This window comes from Sorex araneus, chromosome 11, assembly GCF_027595985.1.
Source record: "Sorex araneus isolate mSorAra2 chromosome 11, mSorAra2.pri, whole genome shotgun sequence".
Classification (NCBI taxonomy): domain Eukaryota; kingdom Metazoa; phylum Chordata; class Mammalia; order Eulipotyphla; family Soricidae; genus Sorex; species Sorex araneus.
The window spans coordinates 36281732-36299718 of NC_073312.1; the positions used below are offsets into that span (position 1 = coordinate 36281732).

The 17987-nt window shown below is 38.1% G+C and overlaps 1 long non-coding RNA gene across 2 annotated transcripts in view; it reads left to right on the plus strand.

Moving 5' to 3' along the window:
• LOC129399433 (uncharacterized) overlaps positions 1–17987 on the plus strand; it is a 417723-nt gene that overhangs the window by 378775 nt on the left and 20961 nt on the right. The window contains exon 7 of one of the 2 annotated variants that reach the window (XR_008627080.1): positions 4825–4884. The exons of the other annotated variant lie outside the window; for it this stretch is intronic. This is a non-coding gene — a long non-coding RNA (uncharacterized LOC129399433). The remainder of the gene's footprint in view (positions 1–4824; positions 4885–17987) is intronic. 2 annotated transcript variants of the gene reach the window in all.

The following is a 17987-nucleotide window of genomic DNA, read 5'->3' on the forward strand; positions in this document are numbered from 1 at the left end:
TAAATGTTAAAATCCTACAGGAAACAACAGAACTCCACAACATATAGCTCTGTAAATATTATTAAGATTTGGCCATCTTACAGTGTTCTCTCAACACGTTACATTATTCTACATCAGAGCTTTCAGAATGTCGTTTTCCTGATATTATGAGACATATGCTCATTTCTCAATGGCTTTTAATAATCCATTGATAGGAGTAAAAGGCTAATTACAAACTGCTGGACAGAAGTAAAGTATCAACTAATCTGAACAAGTGACATGTTTATGACCAGGTCATCGTAACCAGTAAAAAATTATTTCCTGTGAATTTTAAATTAAAACAAGTACAATATATGTTTTATTTTTATTTCTTTTTGAGGGGGGTTCACACCTGGTGATGCACAGGGATTACTTCTGCCTCTGCACTCAGGAATTACTCCTGGTGGTGCTCAGGGGACCATATGGAATGCTGGGAATTGAACCTGGGTTGGCCGAGTGCAGGGCAAATGCCCTACCCGCTGTGCTATCACTCCAGCTCCCAATATATGTTTTAATCTTTTCCAAAACAAAATTATCTTTGACTCATATTCTGAAAGTTACTTTCTTTTACTTATTCTCTGCTTAACGTGAAGATATCACAATTCGACTTAGGATGTAACCCATACAGATTCAGCAGGGCTTTTGTGGTCATGGGAATATAATATTAAGAGAAAATAATTGCAAAGTACATTCTATTCTCTATAGACCTGATTTCTAGCAGTATAGCTCAGTTAGCCTAACAACTTAAAACAGAAAACCCTAACATAAGCTATGCTTTGGGACAGTATTTTCCCATAGTTGGTATTAAGATTTGTTCCCAGAATTTTAAAAGACATAACAATTATTTTGTGACTTTAATTTTTATCTTTGAAGCATTTCAATTAATTCTTTCATTTTATTCTCAGAGTCTTTAATGCTCTCTGAAAACATGCTAAGTCACCAATAAAAGGATGTGATATATTCCACTTCTCAAACATATGTGGTCATAGAACTCTGCTTTTGTATAAACACAAGATCATCCTCTGTAACTACAATTACAAGACGCATACTCTGGGAAGTGTTTCTGCACTGGATATATTGATGATAATCCTGGCTACAAATTCAGAAGTACAAAATCAATGCATAATTGATTGTTCAAGTCTGTTTACAGGATAGGATTCTGCTTCTTGGGTCTCATTAAGAAAGAATAATTGTTTATGGGAAGACTAAATCTACATCAAATATGTTTATTTAAGTAAGAAGATTTGCCAGGAAAAAGGGTATCAAAGCCAAAATTCAGAGGTTAAGGCACTTGACCAATCCCATTTCCTCCCTAACACTGTATCTGGTTCTCTGAGCACAACCAGGAATGATCTCTGAGTTTATAGCCAGGAATAAGCCAGGCATTGTGGTCCACCCCTTTCTTCTGCCCCCCCCCCCGCAAAAAAAAAAAAGGCCCAAAGGCTCTTTTTTGTTAGATGCAAGATTGATGAGATTGATTGGGTTTGGGAGGCAGGCTCAATGCTTCTCAGGATATGTCTAGCTCTGTGCTCAGAGATAATCCCTGATAGTTTATGGCATTAGGTGTTGAACCAGGATCAGACATATGAAAGAAACGTCCCTTAACCTCAGGGAATTTCAAATAGAGAATTATGACAAGGCCAGGTATAATCAGGAAACATGGAACTGCTTTGCAATTCCCTATTTTCTTTGAGCATCCACAAAATAATCCTTATGAGATTAATTGATGTATTTTGCTGGACCAGAGACCTTTTCTAGGTTTGTATTGCCTTTCATACAACCCAGAAAAGCCATTTGCCTATTTCTCTGCCCCTGCCTAGCTAACTAAAACTTTGCCTACTTAGGTTTTATTAAAATATTACCTTTGGGGCTGGAGCAATAGCACAGCGGGTAGGGCGTTTGCCTTGCACGCGGCCGACCCCGGTTCTAATCCCAGCATCCCCTGAGCACCGCCAGGGGTAATTCCTGAGTGAAGAGCCAGGAGTAACCCCTATGCATCGCCGGGTGTGACCCAAAAACCAGAAAAAAATAATAATAATAAAAAAATATTACCTTATACTAGCCTCTGTTTTGAACTCAATCAAATCATGAGATTTTAATAGATGTATCTCTGGGAATAAAAATTACTATTCCAAAGATAAGTGTAATTCTAGGTTTTTCATCATATTCTCTTTTGCCAATAAGTTTAAGAAGCTCAGCTCTAATGATAAATATCTATTACTGTGTTCTTCTCACATAGATGGACCTCAAACTACATCCCACCCATTGGAGCAACTGCCATTGGCTTGGTCAAAGTTCCTGAATTATCCCTATATCCAAGTTCAAACTAATTTTCCCTTTAAAAACCAAATCATCTTTGACCAGAATCTTGATCCCGATCCCCAAACATCTAAAGAAGCACCAGCCACCTGAAAACTGTTTAGAAAATAGCCTTTTGGGGGTTCAGATTGCTCTGCCCTTTCTTTCCTTTTTTTTTTTTTTTTTTGCTTTTTTTTTGGGTCACACCTGGCAATGCACAGGGGTTAGCTCCTGGCTTTGCACTTAGGAGTTACTCCTGGCGGCGCTCAGGGGACCATATGGGATGCTGGGAATCGAACCCGGGTCGGCCGCGTGCAAGGTGAACGCCCTACCCATTGTGCTATTGCTCCAGCCCCTTGCTCTGCCCTTTCCACCTGATAGACTAACTCTCATCTTGGATGATAATTGCATTGTGCCTTTGCTTCCCAACTAAGTCAGATCATTGCATCTGAGACTTGCTTACTTGATTGCAATGCTCAATCAATTACAAGTATAAAACTTTCTGTTTTCTTCAGTAACGGTGTTTTTTTAAAGAGGAGCTGTTTAATCTTCTAGATGAGGGAATGAGAATGTTTTTTTATGTAGATTCTCTGTGGTCTGCAAAATCATGTGGTCTTACACTGGCATATGACAGGACAGACAAGTATGATTCTGGTTAGCTGTCCACAACCTGTCTGCCTATATCATTTGATCTTTAAATTATGTTTTTTTTCTTTTTGGGTCACACCCAGCGATGCTCAGGGGTTACTCCTAGCTTTGCACTCAGGAATTGCTCCTGGCAGTGCTTGGGGGACCATATGGGATGCCGGGGATCGAACCCGGGTCAGCTGCGTGCAAGGCAAACGCCCTACCCGCTGTGCTATCGCTCCGGCCCCTTAAATTATGTTTTGAATATACAAATGCCCTTGGCAAGAAAAGTGTTCCCTACCCCTGTTCTGGATGTATCCTAAAATGTTAGATTGTTTCATTAATTTAAGTTCGTTGGCAATAACTTTAATGTTGACAATCTCAAAAATTCTCTATTTTTTAGGGCAGTTGTAGTATCGCTGTTCTCTTTTCTATGTTTACACAGGGGTCATATAACTTTAACAACACAATTGGTTTATTAATATCTGCTATCAAGGACTTGGGTGTCAGCAGTTAAAATTACTTAGCAAGATTTTTCTAGAAGGACTCTGGTACAGTGTTTTGTCAGGATGCATACATCTAATTTTTATTTACACAAGCATAATTTTGTGATTTTATAGAAATATACAGAATATTTCACAGCTCCTTAAATTCTTTCATAACAAAAGAAATATGAAGATATGTCAAAAATAGGAATAGAACAATTCCACTGTTTGGCCAAAACACAAAACCTTGAATTTGAGAGGATATATGCACACCTATGGTCATTGTCACACTTAGTACAATAGGAAGATATGGAAACACCCCCAAAATCTAAATACGAATAAATATATCATGAGTATTTATCATAATAGAATATATCATAATAGAATTTATCATAAATAGAATAGATACACAATGAAATATTGTGCAGGTCTGCAAAAGAGCAAAATCACACAATTTGCAGCAATATGGATGTAATTAGAGAATATCATACTGAATGAAGTTAATCAGAAAGAAAGGGACAAATACAGAATGATATATATACAGCAAGGTAGCAAAAATGTAACAATGTCAACACAATTGGGGAATTGACCCACACAATTGAGTGGGCAAAAGGGTCTTGTAAGAGGGACATAGGTACACCAGTGATGTGTGAGATGTTGAAATTATGTGTATGAAAACCATTATTAACAGTTTTCTAAAGAACAGAATATCAATGAATAAAAAATTTAAATGACAAAATGTATAAAAAAATTTTAAATTCTTCCATAGGAGAATAAAAATATAATATAAAGATACCACTGTTTTAGCACTTAGGTAAGAATTTAGCTTCTCTGAGCCTATTTTTCTGTTAATGAAGATAACAGCTACCTTTTTGAAGAATTAAAAAGGTAAGTTATATGAAATATTTGTCATGCTGCCTTGTTCATGACTAGCATTTATTGAGATCTACTATTGCTTTTATCATTATGTAGAACACTAACTTTACATTGGTGTATGTGTGGACTTAATAATTTGATAAAATCACTTAAATATTAATACCAAAATAAGAGAGAAATATCACAATAATATAAGAGTTTTGTGTCTCTCCAAAGCCAAGTTTCAAAGTGATTTTGTGTCACCTGACCCATTATTCCTCTAATACAAAGATTTTCACTCTGAAAACCAGGAATAATAAAAGCAAAACAGAAAGTGAGCTATGCATAGCAATACCCCATGAACTGAAAAGGAAGGAAGAGAGGATTAAAGTATAGGGAAAGTATTACGCAGAGGTTTTCTATGAACCAGTAACTAAGCTGGCATGAAGAAGTCCCTAGCCAGATTAAAGGCAAATTTATTTAAAAAATGGAAAATATGAGTCACATGTACAATGACGCTCTCTCCAAACATTTTTTCCAGGATGTAACAAGAGAAGCAAACAATTTAAGAGAAATTACAGAGTCATATTGCTGCATTGGGGTAAGAAATTAATACTAATGCACTCTTGTTACTTCTTTCAAGTACAGCTTGTTACGGTACTGGCAGTTAAAGAGCTGCTGTCAATAGCAGTCAAAACGTGTCTCCATCATTCTTTTCAAATATCCATTCGCCCAAATGGATCCTCTCTTTCTTTTGTTTTTCATTGCACACCTAAAATTATCAAATGGGTTCCCCTCCCTCCCCCTTATTTTTTTCTTTGCACACCTAAGATTAAGGAAGGCTGAAGCAAAGATGAGGTAATTAGGTCTCCTGAGTCTCACAGCTGTTAAATTCTCTGCTCCCACAATGGAGCCATAAGTTACTACAGATAGACTGAAGGCTCTAGGGCCTCAAGCATTGTTCTTTTGGCAACTGTTCCCCAGCCAATCAGAACAAAAGATTAGGGACCTTCAGAGAGGGACATTCTCCCTACTCTTACCACTTAGTACAAAATATTCGTTGTACTAAGTCTGAAGTTAAAAACAAAAACAAAAGAACCTTAGAGGGGGAAAAAACAAACAAACCCCAAAATAGTAGTATATTGCCCTAATCTGTGGTATGTCCTCTACCACCCACGGAGAGGTAAAAGGAGTGTGCTCAAGTAACAACCACTCAACAGTTGTTACCAACCCTGCACAAGGCTGCTCTCATATAAAATCCCTCTCCATTATCTGGCAGTGAAAAATATTTGTGTACAACAACTTTGACCTTGTGTGATTCCCCAGAACTGGACTTAAACATGCTTTTACAATGCAGTAAAATTCTTTAAATACTACTGTCTTGATTCTGTGGTTGTCACCTTAGTGCAAGTTCTTCAGTGCTGAAACCTGCCAGTTTTTTCCTAATGGAGCATACCTTCATCCTTTAGGCTGCCATACAAAAAGATTAATCTTGCTAATAACTATCTTCAAGGGTCCTTGTCATATGTAAATCCAGATTCCTCCAACAACTCTTCTTACCTCCAACTTTTTAACTCCCCATATCTTCTTCTTTCTGACCACTCTTTCTTTCCTCCTGTCAAACTTAGTCCTTGTATCTATTGGCCCCTTCTTGTGGAAAATTCCTACCATCCCATCCATCAATTTCAATATTAATATATTAAGAACTCTATCTGGTAATCATTTTCTGGAGCCAAGGATTAAGTCCAGTTTCTAAAAGTTTGGTAGACCATACCTATATCACAGGGAACTGTCTATAATTGAAGAAATATGGCCATCACCCCATATCTTCTAGATCCAAATCTAGAAATAAGCTATATAAGCACAAATAAGCTATAAAGCCTTTTAGAAAATCTCCCTAGATCAGATGCACCTTCAGTTTGGAACCGATATTCTAACCACCTCATTTGCTAAACAATGATTTGTGCTCACTGAATAAGAGCCAACTGCTAGACATGTCACATTCATTAATTTAACTCTCACAGTGTCCATATGAGATAAGAACTATTCTCTACTATATTTTCTCCATTCTGCACACAAGAAAACTGACTTTTCTAAGGTCAATTAATTCAAATTCACCTCACACCATAGTGAAATAGCTGGACTCAGACTCAGATAAGACCCAGAAAAATGCAGTCCTGAACTCGGAGACATCAGAAAGGGAGGCCTAACAGAACTCATATCACTGATCCTGACTAAATCACATTTTACATCCTCTGTCCCAGAGTGATAGTACAGGGGTAAGGTATTTGTCTTGCACATAGCCAGCCCAGGTTTGATCTCTGGCATACCATATGGTTTCCTTACACCACACGAGAACTTTTCACTGGGCACAGAGTAAGCCCTGGGTATTGTCAGGTGTGACCTCAAAATAAATACATTTTCTTCTAGGTAATGTCAACATTACTTTAATAAAGGGCTGAAGAGATAGCACAGTGGTAGAGCGTTTGCCTTGCATGTGGTCGACCTGGGTTCAGTTCCTCCGCCCCTCTCAGGAAGCCCAGCAAGCTACCGAGAGTATCTCGCCTGCATGGCAGAGCCTGGCAAGCTACCTGTGGTGTATTTGATATACCAAAAACAGTAACAACAAGTCTCACAATGGAGACATTACTGGTGCCCGCTTGAGCAAATCAATGAGCAATGGGATGACAGTGATACAGTGGTATAGTGATACTGTAATACAAAACAATCTGGTCCAGTTCATTCCAGAATTTCACCTTTATTTTCCATTTCTTTAGTAGGAATAGCCTCAAGGGGACTGTACAATAAAGCAAGTACCATATCCTGTTTGGAATTTCCTTATTCCTTATGTCCTGTGGAAAGTCCTTTTTGTGATAATGATCAAACAGCAACATGTGAACACCAGCTTCTTACAAGGATTAGATTTCATGCTATTGACCAAAGAATAGAATTGCTGAAACTCTTGTCATAAATCAATAAACATTAAAATCTTTATTGTAGACTGTTAACTTTAAACTTTCCTCAAGTAATATCTAAAGGCTTATATGGAAAAATCCGTTTATTCTGTATTCTTACTTTTAATTATAAGCTACAAGTAAATGTTAAAGTTTATGCAAATTCATGTCATATTAGCTAGTCTTTCCTTGTGTTTTTTTTTTTTTTTTTTTTTTGCTTTTTGGGTCACACCTGGCAATGCACAGGGGTTACTCCTGGCTCTGCACTCAGGAATTACCCCTGGCCATGCTCAGGGGACAATATGGGATGCTGGGATTTGAACCCGGGTCAGCCGCGTGCAAGGCAAACGCCCTACCCACTGTGCTATCTCTCCAGCCCCTTTCCTTGTGTTTGGATAGTAGAATTAGACCAGTTTATCTGAGGACCAGAGCACAATGCAGAGATGCATCATCAATGACCAATGCATCATCTCTCATCACCCTTCATGTTGATCAGAATGATAAAATCAGGGTCAGAACATCTTCAAAATACAGAGCTCCTTCTACAAAGTAGTACTTCATATATTTACATAGTTCTTTGTGACAAATTGAGAAAAAACTATGTTTAAAAGTAACTCCTGACATTTGTAATATCATAAGTATGCTTTTGCAGATCTAATAATTCATTGATTCTTTAATTTGGAGGGCTAATTATGTAGCTAAAGTGCCAACGGTCTTGGACCAGAATCTATGACTTGTCTTGTCTCAGAACCCAATCATGACTGACAAAATTATCACAAGCATGATCACAAAATCCCATTAATCACCGATTTCTCGGGTGGGCTCAGTAACCTCTCATTTCATCCTTTCCCTGAGATCTTAAAAGTCTATCTCAACTCAGCCCTCCCAATGAAGTCGCACTGAGGGCTCTTTCAGGGTCAGGGGAATGAGATCCAGCTTGTTACTGGATTTTGCATATGAATACACCATGGGAAGCTTGGAAGGCTGTCCCATGTGGGCAGGAAACTCTCAGAAGATTGCCAGTTTTTCCCAGAGGGAGAAGTAGGCTAAAGATATGGCGCGACCGCTTTGTGGCCGCGTGCTTCCGAGAGCTTGCTTTTAAGTCTTTCTCTGGATGTTGGCCTTGATGGGACTACACACACCTGGGTTCCTCTGCCGGTACCTTCATGCGTGAGGCCTGTTCGAACGTGTGGAGAGGGGTTCGAGCATGGCTGTAGCTAGGTTCCGATGGTCTTTGGCCGCCGGGAGCTTGGGGTGGGGAGGGAAGCTGGAGCCCATTCCCTCTGAGGGGCCCTGGGGAAGACAGCCAGGCGTGCGGGCAATATTCTGTCATGAATAGAAATTTTTTTATTTTATTTAAAAAATATAAATATGGGGGCTGGAGCGATAGTACAGCTGGTAGGGCATTAGCCTTGCATGCAGCCGACCCGGGTTCGATCCCCAGCATCCCATATGGTCCCCTGAGCACCGCCAGAAGTAATTCCTGAGTGCAGAGCCAGGAGTAACCCTTGAACATCCACAGGTGTGACCTAAAAAGCAATATATATAATATATGTATATATATTTATAAATTTTTCAGTCATTCCCTAAAGTTATACCTTCCCAAAAAGACACCTGGCAAGACTGAAATTTTCCTCAAATATTATCATTTATAATTGTACAATTATATAACATTCCCACTTTCTATTTAGTAATGTCATTTTAAGATTACATTTCTTGTACAGTTGAGTCTATGTACCATTCAGAACATTATCCTCATCCCATTTTAGGTAAGCCTTATAATCTGGTTGAATCAAAATGCCCTCGTCTTATATATACAACCTTTACTCCCTCCCTCATCCCAAACTTAATTTCTGAATTGTTAAGATGAAAAGAGGCGTAGGAAGTAAATTGTTATTATGTATAACATATTACCTCCAGAATGTGGCAATTTAAAATGATAATTATGTATAATATGTGTTGTCTTTTATAGTTTCTAAAAGATCAGAATTCAGCAACTGTCTCTGGCATACTTCATGAGGTGATGATTATATCTTGGCTAAGTCTGCAATCTCTTGAAGTCTACATTCATGCTGGATGATCCATGTTCAAAGCTGTTTACTCACAACCTGGCATATTAGTATCAGCTATTGGCAGAGGGCTCTTGGTACTTCTCTGCTTGTGTCTCTGAATAGAACCCCTTGAATGTCCTCACAGTGTGATACCTAGCTGACGCTGAGTAAGTTACCCAAAAAAGCCATGGTGGATTTTGGGATATGCTTAATAGTATAATCTAGCAAGTCTTACATCATTTCCTCCACAGTTTTTTACTGGTCACACAGACCAGCCTTGTTCCTATGTGAGATGTAAGGACTACATGAGACTATGAAGGCTAGAAAGTGAGAACTATTGGGGCCGGAGCAATAGCACAGCAGGTAGGGCATTTGCCTTGCATGCGGCTGACCTGGGTTCGATCCCCGGCATCCCATATGGTCCCCCAAGCACTGCCAGGAGTAATTCCTGAGTGCAGAGCCAGGAGTAACCCCTAAACATCGCTGGGTGTGACCCAAAAAGCAAAAAACAAAAAAAGTGAGGACTACTGGGGCTTTTCTGGAGGCTGGCTAGCCACAGTTGAAAAAGACCAATGATAACTTATTTTTTGATGGGAGGATGGTGGGGGGTAGGGGGACAGGGGGGCCACACACAGCAGTGTTCAGGGGCTTACTCCTGGCTCTGAGTTCAGGAATCACTCTCCACAGTGCTCTTGGGAGCACATGAGATGCTGCAGTTGAAATTGGGTGGGCTATGTGCAAGTAGAGTGCCCTGTCTGCCTGCTATCTCTCCAGCTTCTGTTCTGATATCTGTAGAGAAAAATCCTTGTTTAGTTTCTCTTTTTAATCTCATTAGGGGCCAGCATATGCATGAGCTAACTGTCCTGGTAAAACCCTTTTTCCTGTGTCTATGCCCACCAATGTCTAAATATTTTTCACTTTTACATTATTTTCCCAAATTCCTTTAACACTTGTTTAAAGCACAATCATACATTTTGCATATATTTAGTCCAAATGCTGAGACTCAATTTAATTTCAATCAAGTCATATGAGTTTCTAAAATGATGTCCCAATTATCTTGCACAGGATTGTCAATTATATAGCCCATGAATAATTCCTCCTAACCCAAAGCTTTATTCACCTTGACATCAATCTGTAATGTGTTTCAGCCTGTGTATCTCTCTCTTAAAGAGAAAGTTTTCATAAATAAGAACCTCAGGAAAAATTCATAATATAGCCCTTTAAATTATGGAAAGAGAACCACACTTCATAATAATAGGTTTTGGCTTTGGGGGCCTTACATATGTTGGTTCTTGTGGACTACTCCCAGCTCTATGCTTTCTCGGGTCTTACTCCCAGTGCTGCTTTGGGGACTATGCAGTGCTGGGGATTGAACAAGGGCTAGCTGCATAAAAGACTAATGTGCTTTAACTCCTGTGCTATCTGTCCAGCTCACTTAAGAAATTTAAGACAAAAACTGAATGGTCAAGATTCTTCAAAATTTGTTATATATTATTTCTCAATCTTTTGTAGTCAGAATCACATAATGACATTGTTATCTTCTTCCTCCATGTAGTAGTCAGTTCATTTATTAACAGAGTCAGAAATATCTTCCCTCCTCCACTCACTTCTCTTGTCTTGTCATTTCAAGTGTAGAAAACCTTTGATAAGTGTGTAGGAGGAACAAGCAGAATAGCATATCTCACAAAAGTTAAGCAATGAGAACCCAGTAAAAAAAGGATTCTTGTAGCTCTTCTATCACTACTCCTCTGTCTGAGAGTGAGGTAACATCCCAATCCTTAGAGAACACAGCTAATGTTCATCTTGACCTTCATAACCATGTGACCCCTTCCAGGATGGCCACTGAACACCAGAGTTGGACACTGGTGAATACAAAATTATAAAAATATGTGGGGACTAAGGTCAGAGAGATAGTAAAAAGGTTAAGGCACTTGTTCTTGTGTATGGATAACTCCAGTTTGATCCCCAGAAACACATAGGCATCCCGAACAACACTAGTAATATTTGATCAGTAATGATAACTGAGAACAGAACTATGACCAATTCCTGATCACCTTTGGATGTGGCCCATTAGCCCCTTGCCAGATATGGAGGCCTATAGGGGCATCGATAAGAGACTAGAACCTGCAAGAGAAAAAATATCTGAATTATGGTTTATGGTAACTTTGTAGAAAAGTTTTAATTCCCAAAGCTCACTCTTCAGTTTTTCCTGACATAAATATTTGCCTTCAATAAATAAACCATTGTTGGGCTTTTCAGATTTTATGGTTAGAAACATTTCTTATTCCTGATTAATTACAATACTTTTTAACCTTTTCAATCTAGTAGAAGACAACCATATGCACCATTAGTTAGTGCCATACTCAGTGCAACATGATGGGAAGTTTCTCCTGTCCTTTAAAGAAGCTCTTCTAATGCTCTTTGTGAAAAATGATTTCAAGGCTATGAATTTCCTAAGTTATTGCCTGTCCATGAAACCCCATATAGTTCCTTCAATCTGAATGATAATTAAACTGGAGAGAGTATTCTTGGTGAAGTGTTAATTTAGTTGAGTTTTTATTCTGTATCTTCCACAATCTATTGGCTTGTAGAGTCTCATTTGATAGAATACTTTACATCTTTGGGTTTTACTTTCCACAAGTTCCTTTTTTGATTTTTGCTGCTTTCAGTATTCTGTCTCTATCTTTGGATTTTGGCATTTTGAGTACAATGTGTCTTGGATTTTTCTTAAATGAACCTATTTTCACTAGATACCTTCTGGCCTCTTGGATCTTGGTGTTTGTAATCCTCAACTCTGGAATATAGTAATCAATGATTTCCTTAACTATTGTTTCTTTCATCATATTTGCCTTCTTGTTCTTATTTTTCTTTTCTTTTTTTTTTTTTTGGTTTTTGGGTCACACCCAGTGATGCACAGGGGTTACTCCTGGCTCATGCACTCAGGAATAACTCCTAGCGGTGCTCGGGGGACCATATGGGATGCTGGAAATCAAACCCGGTTGGCCCTGTGCAAGGCAAATGCCCTACCCACTGTGCTATTGCTCCAGCCCCTGCCTTCTTGTTCTTGAGGTATTAATGTTGCTCCTATTGAATTTATCTCTAGGCATGCCATTCATTTCTTTTCAGGCTATTTTCTAGCCTCTGCTGTTTCCTAGTAGTTTCCTCCTTCTCATCTTGGAACTCCTTAATTTTGCTCAGTTTCTCTTATTCTGCTATTCAGAGCTTCTGTTGACCAATATCTTCTACCATTTTTTCCATTTCTGTTTGTAGTAGTTTCTTTGAACTCACTGAATATTTTCATCATAGTGTCATTAAAGACACTGAACTTTTACTGGTATTTATGTCTTCAGTGATATTATTTTCACTCATTGAGCATGGTAGGTTTCTATATGTTTTTCCTGTTGGTTTTCTAGTGTTCTTGCTAAGCTGGGGGGTGAATTTTTTTAGTTAGCATTCTCGTAAGGTGCTGAGGGATTAAGCTATAGGGGGCTCTCTGCCTTCTCCATCGATCCTGGATTGGTGGAGCATCAAGCAGAAGGTCAGGAAGTAACTGTGGAGTGGACCCTTAATATGGTGCAGACTGGGTGTGAAGGCTGCTGGGACACACCTGGGTGGGGGGGGGGGCTCTGCCTCCTGCTTGAACTCTGCCTCTTGGTCAGAAGTTCAGAATAGACCCAATGATATCACCTGAGGCAAGCCCCACTTGGGATGGTGGACCACCAAGTAGAACGAAGGAGTTCTGTGTGTGCGTGTGCATGTGTGTGTGTGTGTGTGTGTGTGTGTGTGTGTGTGTGTGTGTGTAGTAAAATCATTTTATTAAAAGAAATTTAGAAAGATGTGGATGAGATAAAAAGAAAAAGATACATGTTCAAAAGAGCACAAAGACTTCTTCGGAGTGAAAAAAGCCCCAAATCCATATCAAGAAATTAGCACTGCATTGTAGCGCTGTTGCACTGTTGTCCCATTGTTCATCAATTTTCTCGAGCGCGCACCAGTAACTTCTCCATTGTTAGTCTTGTTGTTACTGTTTTAGGCATATCGAATACACTATGGGTAGCTTGCCAGGCTTCAAGAAGTTAACTACAGATATAAACCTGAAATATTGTAAGGTTTCTTATTACTTTCTCTTCTGGGTTAATACTAAAAAGAAAAGATAAATGAAAAAGATTTTCAATGAAAAAGATAAAGAAAAATCAGCCAACTACTTGTTATCTCTTATACCACCAATACAGTGAGTAGCTCTTATATGACTTTATGGGGGTCATCTTCTGAACTTTGTAGACTGCTTATTATTAGAGATACATCTATAACTATGAGTTAACAAGTTGGAGAACAAGCCAACCATTGAAACGGGTCCTTATCTTACCCTTTTGGCTGGTTTATTGTTTCCCAGTGTGTTGACTGAGGCAACTTCTTTTGAGTAAACAATTTGTTTTTGTTTTGTTTGGGCGGGGAGGGAGGCACACAGAGTGATCCTCAGGACTTATTTTTGGCTCTGTGCTTAGGGATCACCCCTGGCTGGCTGGTAAAATGATTTGAAAGTTTGAAGAAGACTCTTTAGTAACAGGATGACTTTATAATAAAACAAACTTGAAAAGGAAGGAGTAATAACATCATGGATTTAAAAATCACCGAAATAAATAACCCCTTATGACTTATGTGAGCAATGGAATTCAGTATAGAACTTATGTTCAGAAAAATCAGGGTGAGATTTTTCCACACAATATAAAACAATGTAACAACATGGTGAATTAAAACTTGTAGACCCTCATAATTAACCCTACTATAAAACTGAGTCATTTAAAGGATTTAACTACTCAAATGGAAAGAAGTCCCAGAATGATAGCCAATCATGAGTCAACATCACCCAAGATTTTTCAGTAACTAGGGTTGTAATAAGAGTTCCTGTCAGAAATGGAAGACACAAGACTTGACCTCACATTGCTGATAATTTCTCAAGCTAACAGAGAGATGATGAAAAAACATAGGATTGTGTAAACCTCATATAGATGCAAGACTTGATCTTTAGAGAGGTGGTTGAATGTCAAGAGTGTTTTACAGTCCTACCTTCATACAAATGACATGTAAATATACAAAACTGAAGTGACTTCCATTTGTTTCTGGTTTCCTCAGTATTTTCATTTACACTTGCTTTATTCCTTTACATGCTACCAACATTTCTATCTTTGTGACAGAAATGATAGGCCATGGAAATAAATCTCTACATATTTTTCTAAACTATTTTGTATTTTAGGAATCATTTTATGCACATAATTTGTGCATTCATGGTAATCATTGAGATAAATAGGTAACATTCCTATTTCACATATGAAGAAATTAAGACCTCTTTTCAAACTGTTTCCTAAACTGACTAGGCATTCAGAATGTTTATAAAAATAAAATAAAATTCTCATGTCAACCCAAAAGCACAGTAGCTTATTATGTTATAAATTATCACTCTCGGGAATGAGAAAAAAACAGTTCATTCAAGAATACACAAGCTTAAATCTTGTTAAACCTGTATAAAATATATCTTCTGTCTCCAAATAAAAACAGACTATTTTATATCCCTAAAAGCCTTTTTCACAAAGACTTTCAGTTATATCTCTTGATCCATTTTGTACCACATGGAGATGGCTAAGCAGGTATATTATAGCAGGATTTCTGTGTGAAAGTTTGAGAGCCTGATGATCTGAGATTTTTCAAGGCCAATGGTAGAAAGAGAAAGTGTAACTTTATAAAACCCTAGAAGAAACATGACTTGTTTCAATTTTTCAATATTTGAAAAATAAAAATATTCCACAAGCTTTAAACGCAAGGAAATATTAAAAACCATGAAAAGTCAAGGTGGCCGATGACATAAAATGGTTACTTAGTTTTCTCAATTGCCTGTCTTATATTAATTTAGGGCATGAATAGCAATCAAGGCCATATTTTCATTATACTCTGTCCCCAAACACAAAAAAAAAATAGGAGAAATTTTACTCCCTATTCTTTCTCTAGTGGGAGACAGTTGATTTACACCTGATATTGCTCAGGGCTTATTCTTAGTTCTCTGCTCGGAGGTCCCTCCTGGCAGAGCTCAGGGGACCATATATGGTGCCAGGGATCAAACTAGAGTTGACCACATGCAAGGCAAATGCCTTGTCCCTATACTATTTCTCCAGCCCTATGTTCTCTGTTCTTAAACCCTACAATTCTTTCTAATTATGCCATTCAGAATATGCATTTTTCCTTATTTACATTAAGAATATTAAATGGGAGGACAGAGAGATAGTACAGTGGGTAAGGTACTTACTTGCCTCATACACGTTTAACCTGGGTTTGATTCCTCGCTCCATATAGTTCCCTGAGCACCACGAGTAGTGATTCATGAGTGCAAAGCCAGTAGTAAGCTTTGAGCATCACCAGATTTAGTCCCAAAACAACAACAAAAATGATATTATATGGTGAGAATATCTTTCACAACATATACATATATCTGACCACGACAGTGCATAGTTTATATATTTTACAGTTTTGTTAGTTACATCTCAAGTGACAAAAATGTTAAAATGCTGTTTTAAAGACTTAACTTAGATACATTCTAAGTTATAATTCACTGTCACTGTCATCCCGTTGCTCATCGATTTGCTCGAGCGGGCACCAGTAAACATCTCCATTGTGAGACTTGTTACTGTTTTTGGCATATCAAATACACCACAAGGAGCTTGCTAGGCTCTGCCGTGTGGGCGAGATACTTTGGTAGCTTGCTGGGCTCTCCAAGAGGGGCAGAGGAATCGAACCCGGGGTTGGCTGCGTGCAAGGCAAACGCCCTACCTCTGTGCTATCACTCCAGCCCTCTAAGTTATAATAAGACTTTAATTTTTTTCTTTATTTAAACACTGTGGTTTACAAAGTTGTTCTTAATACAGGTGTTCTAGGCACTAAACTAGGCACTAAATGGTGACTTTCTCTCCACCATTGTCCCCAGTTTTCCAATCACTCCCTAGGCCTACCCCCTTAGCAGGTGGACAATAATTTATATTGCTTGTTATAGCTAAATGACTAAGGAAATTATCAAAAATATTTTAGTAAAAGAAAACTTGTGAAATTTTCATACCTCACACTGTAGTCATTAAGTCTTTGTCTAAGGGTTACTAAACTGTTGCTAGTTGAGCCTTTTGTGCTATTCTTTTTGTTTACTGAACTTCGTTGGCATATATGTTACTTTTTAATCTAAGTTCATGTGTTCCTGCTGGAATATGGAATTGGAGGTGTCACAGTGCTGCATATTCAGGATCTGTAGAACCTGGCCAATGAGTTTACATGGCAGCTATTGGATGTGGGTGTGCGCCAGGGCTTCAGGAAGTATGGGGTTGAGGAAAGGTTGCCTGACCCCACTCTCAGAGGATCCTAGAGTTTTCAGTCTGAAAACCTTGAATTTTCTTTGGTTTGGTGTCTCTGCAAAGATTGTTCATGAAGCAACGGAATTGGGCCATTGGATGGCAGCAGATGTTGTATGTTGGAACAGATGATGGGTCTTTGGCAGGGCAACTACTTCAATGTTTTAATATCATACATGTTCTGAAAATCTTGTTAAAATGCAGATTTTTATTTAGTAGTTCTGGAGGCCTGAGATTCTGCATTTCTAATCTGCTCCCAGGTGATACTATGTCAACAGTGAACCTAACCACAGAATGAATTACAAGGTGCTAACATAGATTCTGATGCCATCTTAAGAGGATCAATGGCCATGAATTCATAATTAACTAATGTAATACATATATATGAATCAGAAAATATCAAAATAAAATTTTAAATGGTTTTCACAGGGAATATTTTTTAAGTTTATTTAAGATGTATATTTAGTGAAAGGTATTTTTGAGTCATTGAATGACAGGGAGAACTCCAATGGCTATAAAGTTTTAGAAATTTTCCTAGAACTATGCAGTTCTAGGGAGAAATAAGCATTTCGGGCACCAACTGATCTCTGCGCTTCAATACTTTATCTGGATCCAAAACAAGAGTTGCCTATGCAGGGTTAATGTGGGGCAATAATAAGAAACCTTTTAGAACTGGGAAATAAAATATCCCTGAAAGCCTGAAAGCTAACCTCAGAATGAACTGTGACAGAAATGTGCAAAGTAGCCTTAAAAGACTTGTCTCCTGAGCAAATAATACTTAATTCAAATCTAATTGGATAAATTGTCATATCTTTAAAAAATATATCTTTGTCATAGGGAGGCTGGCCAACAGAGGTTGGCAAAAAGCTCAATCATAGAAATAATTTTTGATTGAGGGAGAGAAAACCCCTAATCAAGAACAGGTCATATAACTTGTGCAGAATACATTTATATTCATATTGTAAAGGATCTACCAGCCATTCAGAACTTAGTGTTACAAACAGCCAAACCCTGAGGTTACAAACCAATTTTTATTGGACAAAAGGCTTATTAGTTACTTTTCCCACTTTTGTGGTTGCTCTTGTGTAGTCCTAGCAAAAGCATCACACAATCACACCAAAAAACCCAAAAATAAAAAATAAAAAAACAATCTTGAATATTTACTATATTGAATATTTACTATATTGCTCTTTATGCAAAGTTTCCTAATCCCAATCTAGTCAACACATCTCTAAAAGAGTTGGATTCCAGGGCCTAAATATCCCACAACTGAGAGTTATGAAATCCCAGACTGTGAAACAGGCTTAGAAGAGC